Source organism: Syngnathus floridae, chromosome 5 (genome assembly GCF_059516105.1).
Source record: "Syngnathus floridae isolate MCC-2025c chromosome 5, RoL_Sflo_1.0, whole genome shotgun sequence".
NCBI lineage: Eukaryota > Metazoa > Chordata > Actinopteri > Syngnathiformes > Syngnathidae > Syngnathus > Syngnathus floridae.
This window is the reverse complement of record NC_142417.1, coordinates 19,081,377-19,096,717: the sequence shown is the minus strand read 5'-3', so window position 1 is coordinate 19,096,717 and position 15,341 is coordinate 19,081,377. Positions and strand designations below refer to the sequence as shown.

The 15,341-nt window shown below is 44.6% G+C and overlaps 1 protein-coding gene across 6 annotated transcripts in view; it reads right to left on the bottom strand.

The window, feature by feature from the left end:
• Window positions 1-15,341, bottom strand: part of fkbp15b (FKBP prolyl isomerase family member 15b) — a 109,374-nt gene that overhangs the window by 46,198 nt on the left and 47,835 nt on the right. The gene's annotated exons all lie outside the window — the stretch shown is intronic.

Below are 15,341 nucleotides of genomic sequence, written 5' to 3'. Positions count from 1 at the left end.
TTGTGCAGACATGGGGGGGTTCATTATGGTGATAAAGTTTGTGTGAAAGAGAGGCTGAACCCATTAGGACTAACTACCTTCAACAAATATAGACCGTATTTTCCAGTATCCATAGGATGCACTTAAAAGCCTTTGATTTGATCAAAACCGCCAGGGCACCTTATAACAAGGTGCACCTTTTGTGTGTGACGAATTCCAAAGTGTTGTTGTGCGGCTACCAACACGTGCATAATATGCAAGCTGACAGCAATCATAGAACACTACGTAATACACCAAATATGTAAAATGACAGCGATGAACCAATCAGAGACCATCAAATATGTAAAATATGTACCCTGGAGCAGTAAACCAACCAGAGAACATTAGTAAATAGAGTACGTACTTAGTACCTCTGGCAAATATAAATACTACTCGTTTGTGCAAAACAAACAGCATCAGTTTGCCTAAAGACCCCCAAGACTAAAATTGACGAAGAGATACGTGGAACAATTCAAGGTATGGGCCATCAATTACACAGTGGCTTATGGTAATAGAGCAGCCGTGAGAAAATTCCACATCAATGAAAGCACAAAGCCGCGTAATTGCTGTAATTTCGAAGCGTGTGTTGCTCAGATTAAACAATGGATGTGACTCAATTCACTCAGTCACTCTTACTTCTCAAGATGGATTAAACCGATATTTTGATAATTGGCCTTGCTCATCATTGGCACCTATTGAAGGACACTGCTGTAAGTCTTGATAAAGTCAAAGTCTCCTTTATTGTCAATTCCTCCGCATGTCAAGACACACAAAGAGATCGAAATTACGAACAATAAGTGATAGCACGCTAGCCGCTCCCGATGCACAGCAGAGTCCGGAAAGATAACAGTCAACCAGGCCACTGTGAACACGAGCACACAGCAGGCACGCACTGTCCGGTTCGTGGATCCTATCAGGCGAACGCAACGCATCTTGTCCCACGAACGAACGTACGCCAGGAGAATGGAAGGCACGGCTGGGCGAGCTGGGTTGGCCGCAAGCCTGGCCCGACGTCTCCACACTGGCCCCTCTTTCGCTTCCTCGCAGACCCGCTGCCGACGCATCCCAACAATGCTCCAGGACGGAGCAGTCCGAGCTCACGACGCAGGAGGAGCAGGCCAGTCCGGCGTCGCTCCATGACGAAGCAGTCCGAGCGCCCTTAATCTCTCCGCACCAAAGTCCAGAACGCCATAAAACCCACTTCCGCCGATGTTGAGCAGAACATGCCTGCTGCACTAGTAGCACGACGTATCACACGAGACGAACACACACAAAACTGCCGGACAAACACTCAATAAACACTCACAAAACACTGAACGGGACAGAGTGGCCGCTGTGTGTGCACGTGCCGCCATCTTGAACCATACTGTACATACATACCGTAATTTCCGGACTATAAGTCGCGGGTTTTTTCATAGTTTGGGTGGGGGGGCGACTTATACTCAGGAGCGACTTATATATATTTTTTTTCACAAATTTTTACTTGATCATTAAGACATCACTTACAAGTATAGTTGACCACTTCCCATGTTATTTTTAGTATAGTTGATCACTTCACATGCTTTTATATCTTTATCTTGAACATATTCAAAACATAAAAAATAGAGAAAACATCAAATAAAGCAATTAACACTTTAAAGCACCATATCCAAGTCCACTGTCTGCTGTATGTACACTTGCTCCATTTTTGCTCCTCTTATATTTATTATTATTATTATTTATTATTATTTGTTTATTTATCATTTATTCAACACTCTTATTTATTCATTGTTTGTGCCTTCTTGGTTTTTTTTGTGTTGCTTGTATGCATATGTGTACCATCTCACCGAGGGATATTGGGAACGTAATTTCAATCTCTTTGTGTGTCTTAGTATATAAAAAAAAAAAAAATCGACGATAAAGCAGACTTTGACTTTGATAAAACAACCAAAAAAATATATATTTTCAGACGAAACTGGATGAGGGCACTCTAAATTTCACCGTTGGCCGTGACTCATCAACTGGGTGGGCTTAAGAAAAATGGCACCAAAAAGAAACTCATATTTTGCAGGTTACAAACTTCAAGTTGTAAAATATGCAGCTGAAAACAGTAATCGAGCAGCAGAAAGAAAGTTTGGAGAACCGTGATGTACCAATGGATTACTATTTCAAGTGACGTCAGTAGCGCGGCGCGGCGGTTGTTTACATACAAACGTGCCCACACAAGGACTACCGGCATCATTAGCGGTGATCATTTCTAAGTGACACGGAGGACAAAGAGTTTGAAGGAATTAAGGATTTGGAGTGACATAGAAGGTTTGAAAAACTATTATGGCTTTTACGCACGCCCGGTCCTACTCTACTGAGTCGGGGGCCGGCGTTCGGCCGAGTGGTTGTCCGCGAACGGTGCGCGGGGCTCGGACATGGCCATTACGCACGCCCGGTCTGTCTGGAAGTCCACGCCGCCACACGCTTGGAAGTTTGTTTTGTTTAATAAAGAGCCGTTTACCAAACCCACGTCTATCCTTGTACTTTGTTAACGCTACAATATAGTTATATAGTAGATCTGTGGAATAAAGACGAGGCTGACGTCAGGGCACACGCGCGGCGATGTTGACAAAGGACGAGGAATTTGATCGATGGATTTAATGGAATTAAAGTGCACGGATGGTTTGATAATATTATTGGCTTGTATTATAGTTATACAGTTGTATTATAGTTGACAAAGAACGATCGATGGATTTAATGAATTGAAGTGACACCGATGGTTTTATAAACATGTTATTCATGTAATAGTTGTACTTAATCACTCTATATGTTACGTCAGGCCCGTTCTCAGCTCTTTGTTTGTGATTGTCACGTTAGCATACCTATCGTTTAGCCTGTTGTTGCTATTTAATGAATTGGAGTGACACTGATGGTTTTATAAACATGTTATTCATGTGATAGTTGTCCTTAATCACTCTATATATTACGTCAGGCCCGTTCTCAGCTCTTTGTTTGAGTTTGTCACGTTAGCATAACTATCGTTTAGCCTGTTGTTGCTATTTAATGAATTGGAGTGACACCGATGGTTTTATAAACATGTTATTCATGTAATAGTTGTCCTTAATCACTCTATATGTTACGTCAGGCCCGTTCTCAGCTCTTTGTTTGAGTTTGTCACGTTAGCATACCTATCGTTTAGCCTGTTGTTGCTATTTAATGAATTGGAGTGACACTGATGGTTTTATAAACATGTTATTCATGTAATAGTTGTCCTTAATCACTCTATATGTTACGTCAGGCCCGTTCTCAGCTCTTTGTTTGTGTTTGTCACGTTAGCATACCTATCGTTTAGCCTGTTGTTGCTATCGTTTAGCCTGTTGTTACTCGTTCATGACTGTTTTTGGTGTGGGATTTTGTCGAATAAATTGCCCCCAAAATGCGACTTATACTCCGGAGCGACTTATATATGTTTTTTTTCACTTTTTGGGGCATTTTATGGCTGGTGCGACTTATACTCCGGAGCGACTTATAGTCCGGAAAATACGGTACATACATAAATGTACTTTTACCGAAAGTGATTCTGTAACAAAACTCTCTCCTTTCAAAACCACACTAAGAACATAACTAGAATTGCATTTTTTCACCACAGCAATATTGCTAAGATTTGTCCCATTCTTGTGATGCAGAAATCATTAAATATTCGTTTGTTACCTCGCACCATTATTATTGTAATGTTTACTTATTATATTGCTGTTCTCCTTTATTTTTCTATGCTGGGCTGCTGAAACGAACACATTTCCCCGTCGTGGGTTCAATAAAGTTCTACCTCATCTTATCTTATGTATTGTTCCCTGATTTTCCTATGTCTAGTACTAAAACGCTACAGTTGGCAAAAATAGGCTCCAGATAGACTCCTCACAAAGACAAGAATATTTCATCATATTACCCTGGTACAAGACAATTTGCATTGGCTCCTCGTCCACTTTGGATGCTACTTCATGGTTCTGTTCCAAACCACTAAAATATTGCATGGCTTAGTGCTTTATCTTGTTGACCGAGTCGTATCATGTGTTCTGTTGCAAAACCTTCATTCTCAAAATGCTGGTCTTTTACTGACCCCAAGAGCCAAAATTTTCTATTCAGGCTACAGAGCTCTGAATGTCCTACCGCAAGAATATCAGAGCCGCTACCTCAGTAGATACGTTTAAGACAGGATTAAAGACTTATTTTGACACTCTACATTGGCTGGTTTGACGACTGCTTCTACTCTCTCTCCCCCTCATCCCTGGAAGGGGGCCAGGTGGGGACAAAACTGAATGTTTTTGTCTGAATTGTACACCAACTGAAGAGATCTGAGGTGGACCACCTCCTCAATTTTACTTTGCAACACAGAGGCGTCAACAAAGCCCTGGCTTCATTGTGTACAATGAAGAGGGCCGAGAAGTCAATGTTTATCATACAGTTATGTTTTCTCATGAAGATACGCAGTTTGGGAACTGGATGGATGCACAAACAGTCCCCTCCAAAAGTAGTGAAACATCAAGGTCAATTCCTTGTGAAATTCCTTCCTTGTGAATATCACACAAAAGTTCAGCAGAATTCTACACTTTATCCTGCCCATCGGACACTCAGCAACTCTGGGGGTTTATGGGGCAATACGGTGGCCTGCTGTCCGAGGCAGAGCTTCCCTTCATTTGAATGACCAGCAGCCAAGTAAGGCCAAGGAAAATGACTTACAGATTTGAAGAAATTCTGGTCCACCATTCTGTGTATAAGGTGGGAAAAGCAGTGCACCATTGACATTGCCTAAAGTGAAGTTGAGGCGCTGCTGACCTCAATTGAGACTGAGTTGGTGTGAAGAATCTCCTCTATTCACACCGACACATCCTTTGAGGAAGCAGACTCGAGAATTCTGCGGTGGGCTCCCATCTCTGGGGTTGGCTGACTGCCGTGGTGGCCCCTCTTTTTACCAAGGGGAACTGGAGGATGTATTTCAACTCCTTTGGAGTAGTATGGTTTTCGTTCTGATCTTGAATCAGTAGACCAGTTTTACAGGCTCTACAGGGTCGTCGAGGATGAATGTGTTTTCGTCTACATGTGTGTAGACTTGGAAAAGGCGTTCGAGCATGTCCCTCTGTGAGTTCTGTGGAGGGTGTACGAGGTTCTGAACCCCCTGATCAGTCCGTATACAATCGATGGCAGACTTTAATATGCATTGATGGCAGTAAGTGAGACACGTTAGGGTTGGGCTTCGCCAAGGCTACCCTTTGTCACCAAATGTGTTCATAACCTTTATGGACGCAATATATATAAGTTGCGTGGGTCAAGTTTGCTGGTCTTAGTACTGAACTTCTGCTTTTCTCAGATTATGCATTTTTAATTAGCACACTTATAATTTGGTTTAAAAAGTGTAATTCCTAATTATAACATCCATCCATCTCTATCACATATTCAAGTCGGGTCACAGGGGGCAGCATCTTTAGCAGGGAATGCCAGACTTCCCTCTCCCCAGCTATTTTGTCCAGCTCTTACCGGGATCTTAAGGCCAGGCCAGCCAGGAGTGTTCAGAGTGTCCTGAGTCCTCTGGGCTTTCTTCCAGTGGGACTTGCCTGGAATACCTCGCCAAGGAGGTATCTGGGAGGCATTCTAACCAACATCTGGCTCCTCTCAATGTGAAGGAGCAGAGGCAAGACTTTGATCCCTACTGGTTGACAAAGAGTGGCTTGATACAAGGAATCCGACAGCTGAAACCCATGTCTTTCATGCGTCTCTTTGTGGTGGTTCTTGAAGCGTTGAATCCAGCTGCAGTCCACTCTTTGTGAATCTCCCCCACATTCTTGAATGGGTTTTGTTTCACAATTCTCTCCAGGGTGTGGTTATCCCTATAGTCTGTACATTTTTTTTCTACCACATTTCTTCCCTCCCTTCAACTGTCTATTATTGTATTTGGACACAGAGCTCTGCAAACAGCCAGCCTCTTTAGCAATCACGTTTTGTGCCTTACCCTCTTTGTGCAAATTGTCAATGGTTGTCTTTTGGACAACAGTAAAGCCAGAAGTCTTCCCCATGATTGTGTAGTCTTCAGAACAAGACTGAGAGTCCATTTAAAAGCCAAAGTCAAAGTCTGCTTTACTGTCAATTTCTTCACATGCCAAGACACACAAAGAGATCGAAATTACGTTCCCACTATCCCACGTGACAAGACAGTTCACAATGTACATACAAGTAAACAACACAGGAAAAATAAAACAAGAAGGCACAATCAATGAATAAACAAGAGTGATGAATAAATAATAAATAAACAAATAACACAATAAATAAGTACAGGACGCTACGCAGAAGGGGGAAGAGAGTTCAGGATCCTAACAGCCTGGAGAATGAAGTTGTTGGTGAGTCTGGCGGTGCGGGAGCGCAGGCTCCTGTACCTCTTCCCAGAGGGCAGAAGATCAAACAAAGAGTGAGTGGGGTGACTCACATCACTCACAATCGTGGTCGCCTTGCGGGCGAGATGGGAGGTGTAAATGCCCTTCAGGGAGGGGAGTGAAGCACCAATAATCTTACCAGCCGTGTTCACTATGCGCTGCAGGGCCTTCATGTTGTATTCAGTGCAGCTACCACCCCAGACAGCAATACAACTGGAGAGGACGCTCTCAATGGTGCCACGGTAGACTGTAGTCATGACGGCCGGAGGAGCACTTGCTCGCCTGAGTTTCCGCAGGAAGTACAGGCGGCGCTGAGTTTTCTTCGCCAGTGACGTGGTGTTGGCGGACCAGGAGAGGTCCTCACTGATGTGCACCCGCAGGAATTTGGTGCTGCTCACCCTCTCCACCCCAGCACCGTCGATGGTCAGCGGCAGGTGTTGGGTGTGACCCTTCCGGAAGTCAACAACAATTTCCTTGGTCTTGTTGACATTCAGCAGGGTTATAATCAGGGTCGTCTTATATTCGGGCCAATACGGTAATGTATATAAATATAATGTACAACTTCAATTTTTGAATGCAATTATATTATTCCTTTTGCAGCTTGTCTTTGAATGGTTTGTTGACCACAACATCCAACACCTGCAGATGACTTGTCATTCCCCCCAGAATGATCACTAAGTCGCCGTTCATCGCCTTCACTTGTCTTTTGACTGGATCAGACAAGTGTCCACGAAATGCATCCAAAATCAGCATGTTCCTCTTTTTTCTGAGTCCCCTACGCCGTCTGCCCCACGCAACCTTGAGCCAGTCCACTACAAGCTCGGTCTCCATCCAACCCTTTTCCTGGGCATGTACAATAATGCCAGCTGGCATCGCCTCCTTAAGTACTGTCTTACGTTTTAAAACAACATATGGAGGGAGTTTGGTTCCGTCTGCGAGGCAGGCGAACATGACGGTAACGCGGCTCTTCTCATTTCCAGTGGATTTTATAATAACAGATTTCTCACCTTTCATGTGTACAGTGACAGGTGCTGGCATGTCAAAAAACACAGGTGTCTGATCAGCATTGCCAATTTGATCCAGTGGGTAAGAGTGCTTTTTCCTTACATAGCACTGAAAAGACAACAGATTCTCTCCAAAGTCAGAGAGCAGGCACTGGGCTAGACTTTATCTGCGTCGCAGCGTTAGTCCGTTACGCTGTAACTTTAGTCCATTACGCCGCATCATTCTTTTACACCAGCCGAGGCTTGCTCTGAAGAAAGTGGTGGGTATGTTTAGCTCTTTGGCTATTTCCACGGCCTTGAGCTGAATGACAGCTCTGCTGATGGGCATCCCGTCCTTTCGTTTCTCGTCCACGTACGCGCACACCCTCCTGTCGAGCTCTTGAAAGCGGCCGCTCTGAGGACCACGGAAAGCTTTTCTCTGATTGTGAGCATTTTTTAGGCGATCTTTTTGTGCTCTCCATCTCCGTATATTACACTCTGTGCCACCATATTTCACAGCTGCTTTGCAATTGTTTGAAGACTGCCTTATTTATCACCATCATCTTGAAGTTTAACTTGAAGTACAACTTCTCAGCTGCTGGTTAACCTGACCGATCTTCAACCCACTTTTCGCCAGATTGTCGCTATGTTTTTCCATTTTCTGTTATCTCTTCTCTTATTTTCTTCTCTTTTCTTTCTTACCGCTAATTTTTATCTTTAGTTTTCGTGCTACCGCTATTTTTATTTTTCTTCTTCGTGACAGGGGTTTTCTTTGGATTGGGGAGTTAAGTTCAGCATTCGCTTTAAAGATTTCTGGCGCCATCTAGCGCGTATAATGTCTAGACCCCAAATGTAAGAGGACCCCCAAGTTTACAAACTTATTTCATTGCAAAAAACACCGTCTTATATTCTGGCCAATTCGAGATAATTAAACTTTTTGATGATATTCTAATTTACTGGCGAGCACCTGTCGAACTAATCAATTCTAAAGTATGGAGTGTAAATAGTTTCCATGGGCTCACCACCTGTGGGAGGGGCCAAAGGGGTCGGGTGCATTGTGAGCTGGGCGGCGGCCAAAGGCAGGGACCTTGGCAGTCCTCTCCCCGGCTGCAGAAGCTGGCTCTTGGGACATGGAATGTCACCTCTCTGGCTGGAAAGGAGCCCGAACTGGTGTGCGAGGCAGAAAAGTTCCGACTAGATATAGTCGAACTTGCCTGCACACACAGTTTGGGTTCTGGTACTAGCTGGACTCTCTTCCACTCTGGAGTTGCCCATGGTGAGAGGCGTCGAGCAGGTGTGGGTATACTTATTGGCCCCCAGCTGGGCGCCTGCACATTGGGGTTCACCCCGGTGAACGAGAGGGTACCCTCCCTCCGCCTTCTGGGGGGGACGGGCCCTGACTGTTGTTTGTGTCTATGCACCAAACAGCAGCTCAGAGTACCCATCCTTCTTGGGGTCCCTGGAGGAAGTGCTGGAGAGCACTCCTTCTGGGGACTCCACTGTTCTACTGGGTGACTTCAATGCTCACGTGGGAAATGACAGTGAGACCTGGAAAGGTGTGATTGGGAGGAACGGCCCCCCCGATCTGAACCCGAGTGGTGTTCTATTATTAGACTTCTGTGCTTGACACGGACTTTCTATAATGAACACCATGTTCAAACATAAGGGTGTCCATGTGTGCACTTGGCACCAGGACACGCTAGGCCGCAGTTCGATGATCGACTTTGTAGTCGTGTCATCGGATTTGCGGCCGCATGTTTTGGACACACGGGCGAAGAGAGGGGCGGAGCTGTCAACTGATCACCACCTGGTGGTGGGTTGGCTCCGATGGTGGGGGAAGATGCCGGTCCGACCTGGCAGACCCAAACGCTCTGTGAGGGTCTGCTGGGAACGTCTGGCAGAATCCCCTGTCAGGAAGAGCTTCAACTCCGGCAGAGCTTTTCCCACGTCCCAGGGGAAGCGGGGGACACTGAGTTCGAGTGGACCATGTTCCGCGCCTCCATTGTTGAGGCGGCCGACCGGAGCTGTGGCCGTAAGGTCGTTGGTGCCTGTCGTGGCGGCAATCCCCGAACCTGCTGGTGGACACCGGCGGTAAGGGTTGCCGTCAAGCTGAAGAAGGAGTCCTATCAGGCCGTTTTGGCCTGCTGGACTCCGGAGGCAGCTGACAGGTACCGGATGGCCAAGCGGAACGCGGCTTCGGCGGTTGCTGAGGCAAAAACCCGGGCGTGGGAGGAGTTTGGCGAGGCCATGGAGAATGACTTCTGGACGGCTTTGAGGAAATTCTGGTCCACCATCCGGCGTCTCAGGAGGGGGAAGCAGTGCAACGTCAACACTGTTTACAGTGGGGATGGCGTGCTGCTGACCTCGACTTGTGACGTCGTGAGTCAGTGGGGAGAATACTTCGAAGACCTTCTCAATTCCATCTGCACGCCTTCCATTGAGGCAGCAGGGTCTGGAGACTCTCAGGCGGACTCTCCAATCTCTGGGGTCGAAGTCACTGAGGTAGTTATATAACTCCTCGGTGGGAAGGCCCCGGGGGTGGATGAGACCCGCCCGGAGTTCTTAAAGGCTCTGGATATTGTGGGGCTGTCATGGTTGAAACGCCTCTCCAACATTGCGTGGACATCGGGGACAGTGCCTCTGGATTGGCTGACTAGGGTGGTGGTTCCCCTCTTTAAGAAGGGGGACCGGAGGGTGTGTTCCAATTACAGGGGAATCACACTCCTCAGCCTCCCTGGTAAGGTCTATTCAGGGGTGCTGGAGAGGAGGGTCCATCGGGAGGTCGAACCTCCGATTCAGGAGGAGCAGTGTGGCTTTCGTTCTGGCCGTGGAACAGTGGACCAGCTCCACACCCTTGGCAGGATCCTCGAGGGTGCATGGGAGTTTGCTCAACCAGTCCACATGTGTTTTGTGGACTTGGAGAAGGCGTTCAACCGTGTCCTTCGGGCGGTTCTGTGGAGGGCCCTTCGGAAGTACGGGGTTCCGAGCCAACTGATAAGGGCGGTTTGGTCCCTGTATCACCGATGCCAGAGTTTGGTCCACATTTCCAACAGTAAGTCAGATTTGTTCCCAGTGAAGGTTGGACTCCGCCAAGGCTGCCCTTTGTCACCAAATTCTGTTCATAATTTTTATGGACAGAATTTCTAGGCGCAGCCGAGGCGTTGAGGGGGTCCGGTTTGGGGACCTCAGCATCACGTCTCTGCTTTTTGTAGACAACGTGGTGCTGTTGGCTTTTTCAGGCCGTGATCTCCAGCTCTCACGTGAGCGGTTCGCAGCTGTCATGTAACATGGGGGGAAAAGAAGGTGCAAATGGTAAAAAATGGATTGTTCACAGGAATAAATTGGCAGAGCTGAAATTCCAAATTTGTCCAAAAGATGGCGCCAGACCAAAACATGAGACCAAAAAAGGGGTCAAAATAAGCTAAGCAAGTTAAAATAGAAATAAAACAGGAACACGGTGTCAGAGTGTGAGTCACGCATGGACGCACAAATGTGATTTTTACTTTTTGATTTCTTTGCTTGGCTAAAAATGTATTCTGTAACCGCTTAAAGCAATATTGTTAGTCAATTCGATCAAGAGACCCGTCACTATGAGAATAGTGGCGTGACATAAATTGTTTGGAGAAGCACAAATGTGATTTTTACTTTTTGATTTCTTTGCTTGGCTAAAAATGTATTCTGTAACCGCTTAAAGCAATATTGTTAGTCAATTCGATAAAGAGACCCGTCACTATGAGAATAGTGGCGTGACATAAATTGTTTGGAGAAGCACAAATGTGATTTTTACTTTTTGATTTATTGGCTTGGCTAAAAATGTATTCTGTAACAGCTTAAAGCAATATTGTTAGTCAATTTGATCAAGAGGCCCGCCACTATGAGAATAGTGGCGTGACATAAATTGGTTAAAGAAATAGATCAAAGGTTTGGATTTTTATTTCAGAGTTAATTGAAGAGTAACTTTAAAAGTTATTCTCATGAAACAGGAAGTGAAGAAAAAGGGAAGTGAAAGGGTTTACCAGGGGCTAGCTGTACATTGGTGGAAAGTAATGCGTGGTCAAAGCGGAAACATCTGCTGAAGGACAGCAGGTGTACGAGCGGGGGAAAATTTTCCAAACCCTATACAGCGTGGGAAAATTGTCCAAACCCTATACAGCGTGGGAAAACTGACCAAATTCTATAGGGCGTGGGAAACAAGGCGGTCTTACCCTATAGAGAGGATATAGGTACCAGACAAGTCTATAAAAAGTCCTGCAGGGGCAGCTACGAGGCTTTTTCCCCCAAAGAGCGCTCATACGTGAAGAAGCCCGAAGGAGTTTCAAGATTTTTTCCAGAGTCCCGGGATCTTTGTGTGAGACGCAGGATCGCTGGTCTGAAATTAACTTGGATTTACTCCAAAGAATTGGACTGGACAACTTTACAGGAGAAACTAGGTGAGGGAAAACGACTTTTATGTATTTTAGCGAGAGTGGGGAATAGTCATCGGGCCGCCGGCTCCCTCGAGGCCAGCCTGTTTCTCTAATTTGGATTTTAGAAGTAAGATCGAATTGATCACTCGACTTTGCTTCCACTAAAAATAGCACGCAGCTGGTGTCTACCTTTTCCCTCTTTCATGAACTGTGTTTTGCAATCGAATTGTTCTGGGATTGAATGATTTTATTAACACGGGTATCAGTGAGTGAAATTGTTCGGTTTCTGGAGTAATTGAGATTTGTAATTCTATTTCATGTTTCTTCAATAAATGTGTTTTGTATATTATTTACTTCGTTGTGCGCTGATTTGTACTGAATGTGCAATCGATGGTTTTGGGTTGATTTGACGATTTTATTAATGTGCGGGGGGTTATTATGGTATAACATAGGACCGTAATAAATAAAAGTAACATCAGACAATTTTAGAGAATTGAATAACTTTCGTAGTTATTTGAGACACGAGTGAATTTCAATCCGTTTGAAAGTTTGCTTCGTCTGAATAAATTAACGGAAGTGTTTAAATTGGATTATTGGTTTGGTGTAGAACTGAAAGTAATTTAATTATTTGACGGGCCGCGTAAAAACTAACTCCGAACATGTTAGAGAATTAAATAACTTTCGTAGATATTTAAGGGAAGAGTGAATTTCGTTAAAAGTGAATTCGTTTGAAAATTTACTTCCTCTAAATAAAATAAAGACGATGGTTAAAATAGATTATTAGAGTTGGTGAAGGATAAAAGCATTTCGATTGTCCGTCGGGCGCGGCCCAGTTCCTAAATTTGTCGGGCCGCGTCAAAAGTTAAACGGGACACGATCGAAAAATAGACTTGCCTTCCAAATTAATTACTGGGCAAATCTAAATAGAGTAAGACATTTTTATTCGGTTTAAGAAAGTTGTTACTCTTTTTAAAGCAATCAAGTGGGGTGAAGCACTCCGACGGTTAAGGGCTCGATCTACGTATAAGAAGTTAGAATTAATAAAATAAAGTGCATTAATTTTCTTCTTAAATGCTATTATTGTCACACTTTTATTAATTCGATTCTCTTTTGAATAAAGAAGTTGGTCGGCTCGCTGCATGAGCGACCAAGTGGAACGGACCCATATCAACATTTACTTCGGCAAAACTAGTGCTTGGGTGCGCTATAGAAACGAATCCCTGAGGTCTTAACAAAGACATCTAAAAATATCCGTAACATAATAAGAACTTCAAACATTAGCGGGGAGCCATCAATACGATGCGGTCACTTCGAAGTCTTGCCTCGAATTGAGTTACTCGGCTCGAGCTTCGGGTGACTTGAGAGGGATTGGCGTCGTACAGAAATTAGATTGATTCCGGTGGAGTTAATTTAACTCGGGTGGTTAGATTACGGACGAATCTCCGAACCCGGTTAAGACACACCCGTTACCGGGTAGCCGGGGGCACCTTATTGAAAGAGGTGCGTTTGACATTTTGGCGCCCAACGTGTAGGAGGGGGGTTGTGATTAAAAGTTTAGAAAATAAAAAAATAAAAAATAAAAGAACATTTTTTTTTTTGCTTTGCTCACAGCTCCAAAACGAACCTGTGTGGAGTTTTTTCAGTTTTTTCTTCCCAGAAACTGTCCTAATTCCGCTCACTGATACAAACAAATGTCAGAACGGCCTTGAGTGACATAAGTACAGTCTCTTTAAGGAATATAGTTTCCAAGAAAAGAACCTTGATAGCACGGGAGGATTAGAATTGTATTGTGTCATGGTAAACGGTGACCGTTACCCCTCAGCACATTACTTTAAGCATGAGTAAGGAGGAGTTCCTTCACAGCTTGTACTTGTATGGGGTGCTAAAAGTAATGTTAGTAGTATACGCAGAGTATTCGGCAGAACTTGCAAAGGCCAGAGGGGCCGGTACATGGGCACGGATATTGGGTATAAATAGAGAAGATGAACCAGTCGACGAGGAGCCTGCAAATGTTTTAGATTTCATGCCAAAACCAAAGCCGAGGAGGAGGCAGACAATTAGGAGACCGACAGAAGAGAGGGCTTTTTATTTTGAAAGATAAAAAAGAAAGAAAAGAAGGCTTTTCTCCCCTCTTCTTTTTCCCTTTTTTCCTTCCTAATTTCATTTTATAATATATACTCATTTCCCCCTTGCAAGATTTTTTGTTGCTGAATTCCTTTTGTGGATTACAAAAATTTTTTGTTCCCGGACACAATGTGGATTACAAAATTTTTTGTTCCCGGACACACTGTGGATTACAAAATTTTTTGTTGTTGAATTCCTTTTGTGGATTACAAAATTTTTTTTTTGTTCCCGCACACATTGTGGATGACAAAATTTTTTGTTGCTGAATTCCTTTTGTGGATTACAAAATTTTTTTTTTTGTTCCCGGACACATTGTGGATGACAAAATGTTTTGTTCCCGGACACACTGTGGATTGAAAGATTTTTGTTGCTGAATTCCTTTTGTGGATTACAGAAATTTTTTGTTCCAAAACGTGTTGTGGATTACAAAATTTTTTGTTGCTGAATTCCTTTTGTGGATTACAAATTTTTTGGGCCCGGACACATTGTGGATTACAAAACTTTTTGTTCCCGGACGCATCAGAAGATTACGGACTTTTGGCCGCTGAACTCACAGATGGATTTTCCCTCTTTCCGCCCCTTACCTTTTTCCGCTTGTTGAGGACTACAATTGAAGCTCACCAGGAGTAGTACTCTCCAGGCAGCCAAAAAGCGGCCAAGACGATTCTTCTAAGGCTTGTATGGTTCATGATTCTTAACTGTTGGCGACCCTCTGTGACTTACAGGTTCCCAAGAATTGTCAGGCTGAGTGGCTTAGGGCTGATGATTAGTCGTCATTTCCTGTTCGCTACAATAACGTTTGAATTACAATTTGCTGTTGAGTGTACCCTTGTTAGGATTTCCTGTCAGTAGAATAACCTGGTGGAAAAAAAAGTGCATCCCGCCGTTGAGAGCATCAATAAGCGAGGCAAAAGTACTCATATTGGTGTTCTGAGTAGAAGCGACGCAAAGGGCGCCGCTGAGTAACTAAGAGCTGTATCGTCCCTGTTCCGAGTGCGCACGGAAAGGCTTCGAAAGGAGACAGTTCGACCCTACAACTGGAAAAAAACGCTATTCATTGAAAAGATGGCTAGCGGTGGAAGAGGACCGGACCCCGAACCTGGTAATCCTATGGAAGGAACCAGAAAGGAGGGGTCTAATCCAGACCCTCTGAGACGACATGAAGAACCAGCATGTGTAATATTGTATGGAGGAGGCTTGGAGAAGTGGCCTCAGAAATCGACTGAGTACATAGTGGGATCTAACCCGTCGATAGAGGCGGAATGCCTCTCGACGCGAATGAAAGAAGCCATCGAGAGAGATGGAAGATTTTTTGCCGAGCAGCCAGGAGAAGATGGACTATCAATAATAGTGTCAGCCCACCCTGAAAGGGGCTACACTCGAAGAGAGGCACCTGACTGGTGTGAATGGGGGGCAAAAAT